Source organism: Budorcas taxicolor, chromosome 1 (assembly GCF_023091745.1).
Source record: "Budorcas taxicolor isolate Tak-1 chromosome 1, Takin1.1, whole genome shotgun sequence".
Taxonomy (NCBI): domain Eukaryota; kingdom Metazoa; phylum Chordata; class Mammalia; order Artiodactyla; family Bovidae; genus Budorcas; species Budorcas taxicolor.
In genome coordinates, this window is record NC_068910.1 from 72,308,885 (window position 1) to 72,316,265 (window position 7,381).

The following is a 7,381-nucleotide window of genomic DNA, read 5'->3' on the forward strand; positions in this document are numbered from 1 at the left end:
CCACCAGGGAGTTATCTCAAAGGAAATCAACCCTTAATATTCATTAGAAGATGATGAGGGTCAGGGAGGCCTGGCATGCTGCAGTCCATGGAGTTGCAAAGAGTCGGAAATGACTGGGTGACTGAACAACAACATTTCCTTATTAGCTGACCCCCTACAAATAAAAATAATTTGCATAGATACATCCAGATTTAAAAAAAATAACTTTTCATGAAACTTGAGAGGACAACTGTCACGTTGTTGCTGTTGTTCAGTTCTAAGTCTTGTCTGACTTTTTGTGATGCAGTGGACTGCAGCAAGGCAGGCTACCCCATCCTTCACTGTCTCCTGAAGTTTGCTCAAATTCATGTGCATTGAGTCAGTGATGTTATCCAATAACCTCATCCTCTGCCTCCCTCTTCTCCTTTTGCCTTCGATCTTTTGTAGCATCAGGGTCTTTTCCAATGAATTGGCTCTTCCCATTAAGTGGCCAAAGTATGAGTTTAGTCCTTCCAGTGAATATTCAGGGTTAATTTCCTTTGGGATTGACTTGTTTGATCTCCTTGCAGTCCAAGGGACACTCAGGAGTCTTCTCCAGCACCACAATTGAAAAGCACTAATTCATCACCATTCAGCCTTCTCTATCATCCAATTTTCACATCCATACATGACTACTGGAAAACCCATAACCTTTACTATGGATTCATTGTAAAGAAAATGAAGCTTTACATTTTTATTCTTTTCTAAGGAAGGGAAAACCTAGGTAATATTTTGGAGTTTTCCAGCCTGGCTGAGCCCACTGAACACCTACCTGTCAAGGATGCTGAGAGCAGAAAAGTCTACATCTTGGACATACAATCTATTCTGTCTTACCATGTACATCAACTCACAGATCCTTCTCCCCAGCTTGCTTCCTTCTCTGCTTGTATAGCTGACACTGCCTCCCTCTACTAGCCTAGTCTTAATTACATTCCCTTTTTCCCCATCTGAAGTTTCCAGACACATTCTGATATATTATTTGATTAAAGTTTATGTAATATAAAATCTCTTTTCTTCATTGTCATGATCATTGGCACTGACATTTTTAAAAATAATTTTTATTGGAGTACAGTTGCTTTACAGCATTATGTCAGTTTCTACTGTATTGCAAAGTGAATCAGCTGTATATATACATATATACATATATATATATATATATCCCTTTTTTTTGATTTCCTTCTAATTTAGGTCACTACAGAGGCTCAGTAGAGTTCCCTGTGCTATACAGTAGGTTTTCATTAGTTATCTATGTTATGCCTAGTATCCAAAGTGTATATATTCAGTCCTGGTCTCCCAGTTCATCCCATGCCCTGTTCCCCCCTTGATGTCTGTATGTTTGTTTTCTACATCTGTGTCTCTGCGGAGAGATGAGATTGAGAAAGTTGCTGTTGCTGATTGTATTCCCTTGAATTCTGGGAGATGATGTGTTATTCCTCTCCTAGTAGAGATTTTGGAGACCGTCTTTGGTGTGAAGTCAAAAGCTTGAAAAAGTTCACCTAGTATTTACAGACTATGTATCTGATCCAATTTCTTTTCAGAGATGGAAGCGGTAATATGTACTAATTACAAACAGAGTACTGGATTTGGGGGTGGGGGAAACAGACTCCTCAAATTGACTCCATGATTCACTAGCTTTGAGAAATTGGATGCATTACCTAAGTTTCCTAAGCTTCATTTTCCACATCTGCAAAACACCAATAAAGGGGTTGTTGCAAGAGTGAGGAAAACAATGCACACAGCACTTAGCTTAGTGGCTGGAATATAGTGAATGTTGAAACCATCTGCTGCTATTATTACTGGGGGTGGTATTGTTATTACTCATGACTTCAATGCTATAGTCTTTCACTCTTCCTTGCTTTGCTTCTACTGAAATTGCCAGGTTTTGACTAGAGACAGTGGTCAACTTTCCGTGTGCTCAGTCGTGTCTGACTGTGCAACAGCATAGACTGCAGGCCACCAGGCTTCTCTGTCCATGGGATTCACCAGGTAAGAATGCTGGAGTGGGTTGCCATTTCGTTCTCCTACATTGCAGGCAGATTCTTTACCATCTGAGCTACCATGGAAGTCCTCAACTGTCCTGACCTCAGGACAATTCGGTAAATGCAAAGTCCTACGTGGAGAAAGTCACCGAGAAGGCAACAGTCAGCACCCTGTAAGTATTGGCCGTGTGGATCATACTTCCTGGAGCGACTTTTGTTCTGCATCTGGCTGCATTACTCCAGCTTCCAAGTATGGGGATGGTAAGGATAACACAGGGAGATCTCATCCCCAAATGCTCCTTTTTTATTTTTAACTTTTCATTTTGTATTGAAGTATAGCCAATTAACAATGTTGTGATAATTTCAGATGGACAGCAGAGGAGCTCAGCCATACACATACATGTATCCATCCTCTCCCAAACTCCCCTCCCATCCAGGCTGCCACATAACATTGAGCAGATTTCCCAGTAGTCCTTATTGGTTCCCAGTAAGTATAATAATAGCAGTTTAAGTATCCACTTTAAATATAGTTCCCAGTAAGTCCTTATTGGTTATCCACTTTCAATATAGCAGTGTGTTCAGGTCCATCCCTACCTCTCCAGGTGGTGCTAGTGGTAAAGAACCTGTCTACCAATGTGGGAGACTTTGGTTCAATCCCTGAGTCAGCTAGATCCCCAGGAGGAAGGCATGGCAATCCACTTCATTATTCTTCCCTGGAGAATCCCATGGATAGTGGAGCCTGGTGGGCTACAGTCCATAGGGCTGCATAGAGCCAGGCATGACTGAAGTGATGCATGCATGCATGTATGCACACATGACCATCCCCCTGAACTCTCCCTTTTGAATATTGCTGACTTTAGTATTTTCTAGAAATCTTAGGCAGCTTTCAATGTCAAAGAATAAAACAATTTTTTTTTTTTCTTTCCAGCCATTAAAGTACTTTTATTAAGTCATCAGACGAGCACTTTCTAAGGGAAAAACAGTTTATGTGTGGTTTGGATGCTAAACACTGACTCAGCGTCAGGTCTAAGAAGGAGAAGGCTTGTGCTGACACACGAGTAATAATAATGGAAAAATAGACTGTCCCAAGTTTGCTAAATAAAGCCATAAGTTTGGAAGAGCACAATATCCCAAACTCTCAAATGCTTTTTTTTTCCCCCAAGATTATTCTTTTCATTGCTCACCGGCATCATATTTTTTTCTTCCAATATACATATTTTCCCAGGTTCCACTGTAACCATAGTCTTCTCCCATGTGTTCTATATTTTTGTACAGTGCTAGTCATGGTTAGGTAATATTAAGCAATACTTAAGAAAGCAGGCTGCTTGAAATGACATTTTAGGCTAGGAATTTCATAGAAACTGTGTGTAGCTGTTACTCTTACTTTAGGGATTAATTACTTTTACAATACAAACAATGACTGCAATATAAGCTTTGAGAGACTGACTCATTAAGGAAACAAGACAGGTTTGGAAAATGGATTTCGTGCCATTGACGCACAGGGGAGAATTTTCTACAAAATGGTAATCTGAGAAATTTAATGGCCATGAAACAGTTCACATAAAACTGATACTATCAGGAAGTGGGCCATAATTCAATATTCTGTGACTACTTGTCAGTTTCAAAGGGATAACATGGCACAGCCAGGTGTTTTGATTTCTTGAAATGAAAGAAATGGGAAGTAAATCAGTTTTTAGTAACTTGGTGCTGTTTTCAGTTTTCCTCCCCTGGGGAAGTCATTCTGTAGATTTACAGAATGAGTTAAGGATGAGAAAAAAATTTAGGAGATGAAAAAACAAGGAAGAAATGTTTATTTTCTGAGTATGGTCTTTGTGATTTTGGATCCTTTCATTGTTCCGTGGCTCATTTTATTTTTCCCCTCATTTCTAATATGGGAAAGACTCTCTAGGCCAGGGCTCTAGGAGGAGTTACTCAGATCCCTTTAGGGAGCATCATAGATAGAGGCTGGAGAGAAAAGGATTCAGGTGGTTGTCAACCAGACAAAATAATGTTTCCCATTGGTCTGTCTTTTCTTGATTTTGAACAAAATATTCTTTGGCAAGGGTCTTCCCAGGTGGCTCAGTGATATAGAATTAGCCTGCTAATGAGGGGACACATGTTTGATCCCTGGATTGGGAAGATCCCCTGGAGTAAGAAATGGCAACCTACTCCAGTATTCTTTCTTGGAAATTTACACAGACAGAGGAGCCTGGTGGGCTACATCCGTGGGGTCACAAGGAGTTGGACACGACTGAGCACGCACAAATGCATTCTTCGGAAAAAGTATTCTTAAATCAACGGGTTGGTGAGTAATGTCTAGGTCCTTTGTAGCATTAATATCCCTTGAATCTATGTCTTCAGTGACTACTTAGGAGACACCTGAGCAAGAGGAAAGGGAGAGAAACAAAAAACAGAGAAATCGATTCAGTTAGTAATTCTGAAAAAGAGTCCTCTTTCATTAACTTTTTCTTTAAATATTTATTTCTTTTACTTTGAAAGCAATATGTATTGGTTACAAAAAGGTCAAGGAAAGATTTCACAAATACTTGCAATATTTTACAGATCTAGTTCTCATGGTAACTTTTCACTTTTAATGATGTCACTGAAGTAAGCACCCATTCTTTTATTTCTGTTCATTCTCGTTCCTTGGTTTCCCCAAGTAATAAGCCTGCATCTTATTTGTAGCTCTTTTTCCTATATCATTATTGGGAATGTTCTATTAGTCAAAAGCTCTATTACCTGCAAAAGCATGAAAGCATGAAAGCTAAGGCTTACCCTCACAGGTGCTTGTGTATATATATGTATATGTATATATACACACACACACACATATATACATGTAAATGTAAAAATAATATTTAAAATACAACAACTCCACTTTTGGGTATTCATATGAAGAAAATGAAAGCACTAATTTGAAAAGATGTATGCACTCCAAAGTTTATTACAGCATTATTTGCAATAGTCAAGATATGAAAGGAACCTAAGTGTTCACTGATAGATGAATGGGTAAAGAAGATGAAACATGTACACAATGGAACATTACTCAAGCATAAAAAGGAATGAAATCTTGTTATTTGTGACAATGTAGATGCACCTGAAGGATAGTCTGTTAAAGTGAACTAAGTCAAAGACAAATACTGTATATCTTCACATATATGTAGAATCTAAAGACCCAAACAAATATAAAACAGAAATTGACTCACAGATACAGAGAACAAGTTAGCAGTTGCCAGAGGAGAGGGGAATGCAGGCTGGACAAGACAGGTACAGGAAGTTAAGGGACACGAGCTATCAATTATAAAATAAATAAGTCACAAGGATGTAATGTACAGTACAGGGAATATAGTAAAAAAATACTGTAATAACTTTGTATGGTATGTAATCTACAAAAGAATCAAACTGTTCACTCTGTTGTACAGCTGAAAGTAGCATAATATTGTTAATTTAAAACTAATAAAAAAGAATAAACACTCACTTCCTTTCTATTTGTACATAATTATAGTTGAAGGGCAGTTGTGAGCCAGTGTTTGCATGTTTGTGTTGTGGAAAGGAAAGCAGAGGAAGTGGGAGGTAATTTGGTGTGCTGAAATGTCATGGAATCCTATGTTTTGTGTCGCATAGATGATGCATTGTAGAAGTGACATTATTGCGAAACTTGTTCAGTCCGTTTCCCTTGAAATGGATTTGGTTCAGTTTTTCCATTTCAGTGTTAAGGGCATGACAGTGTACTATAATATTGTCTGAGAGCAACTTCTGACAGATTACAATGAGGAAAAACAAACTCACTTGCCTAATATAAATTCATAGAAGGCTTCTCCCCAGAACCTACGCCATCAGATCTGTCTCAATGTATCCCAGTTGCCAAGCAAGAATTAACAACTGTCTACGAAAGGTTTAGAGAAAAGAAGCCTTTGCTTTTATTTTAGAAAATGCCTTTTTTTCCCCCAATATTCAGATGATATTCACTCGCTTGACTTTATATTTGCTTGTAATGATGACTGTCCTCATTTCCTGTTATAAATAGTGTTGCATAGCTCTCACTGTAGACTTAGTTAATTCTTTCTCCTTAGGGACATATTCTTTCTTTGAGGTTCAAATGCCTCTATGATATGGGCTACTTGGTTTAACTTTATAATTGGTCCTACTCTGATCTTTTCATGCTGTTCATAGCAATCCCAAAGAATGCTCAAACTACCACACAATTGCACTCATCTCACAAGCTAGTAAAGTAATGCTCAAAATTCTACAAGCCAGCCTTCAATAATACGTGAACCATGAAATTCCAGATGTTCAAGGTGGTTATCAACAAGGGAGAGGAACCAGAGATCAAATTGCCAACATCCATTGGATCATCAAAAAAGCAAGAGAGTTCCAGAAAAACATCTATTTCTGCTCTATTGACTATGTCAAAGCCTTTTACTGTGTGGATCACAACATACTGTGGAAAATTCTGAAAGAAATGGGAATACCAGACCATCTGACTTGCCTCTTGAGAAATCTGTATGTAGGTCAGGAAGCAACAGTTAGAACTGGACATGGAACAGACTGGTTCCAAATAGGAAAATGAGTATATATTGTCACCCTGCTTATTTAACTTATAAGCAGAGTACATCATGAGAAACGCTGGGCTGGATGAAGCACAAGCTGGAATCAAGATTGCTGGGAGATATATCAATAACCTCAGATATGCAGATGACACCACCCTTATGGCAGAAAGTGAAGAACGAAAAAGCCTCTTGATGAAAGTGAAAGAGGAGAGTGGAAAAGTTGGCTTGAGGCTCAACATTCAGAAAATGAAGATCATGGCCTCTGGTCCCGTCTCTTCATGGGAAATAGATGGGGAAACAGTGGAAAGAGTGAGAGACTTTATTTCCTGGGCTCCAAAATCACTGCAGATGGTGACTTGCAGCCATGAAATTAAATGACGCTTGCTCCTTGGAAAAAAAGTTATGACCAAACTAGACAACATATTAAAAAGCTGAGACATCACTTTGCCAACACGGTATGATCCAGCCTGGCATGCTATACTCTGCATGTAAGTTAAATAAGCAAGGTGACAATATACAACCTTGACATACTCCTTTCCCTATTTGAAACCAGTCTGTAGTTCCATGTCCGGTTCTAAGTGTTGCTTCTTGGCCTGTATACAGATTTCTCAGGAGGCAGTCAGATGGTCTGGTATTCCTATCTCTGTAAAGTAGGGTAATTACTATCTTCACCTCAACACTTTTGAGTTGTCATAATGAGATTCTCTATAAACTGGCAAATAGTAGTCAAATTATCATTATTACTATTTTTATCATTACATTTCTGGTAGCTGAGTGGCTCTCACTTCTCTTTTCCCGTAGGCTAATTTGCTCTTTTGGAGATTTTCTGAGATC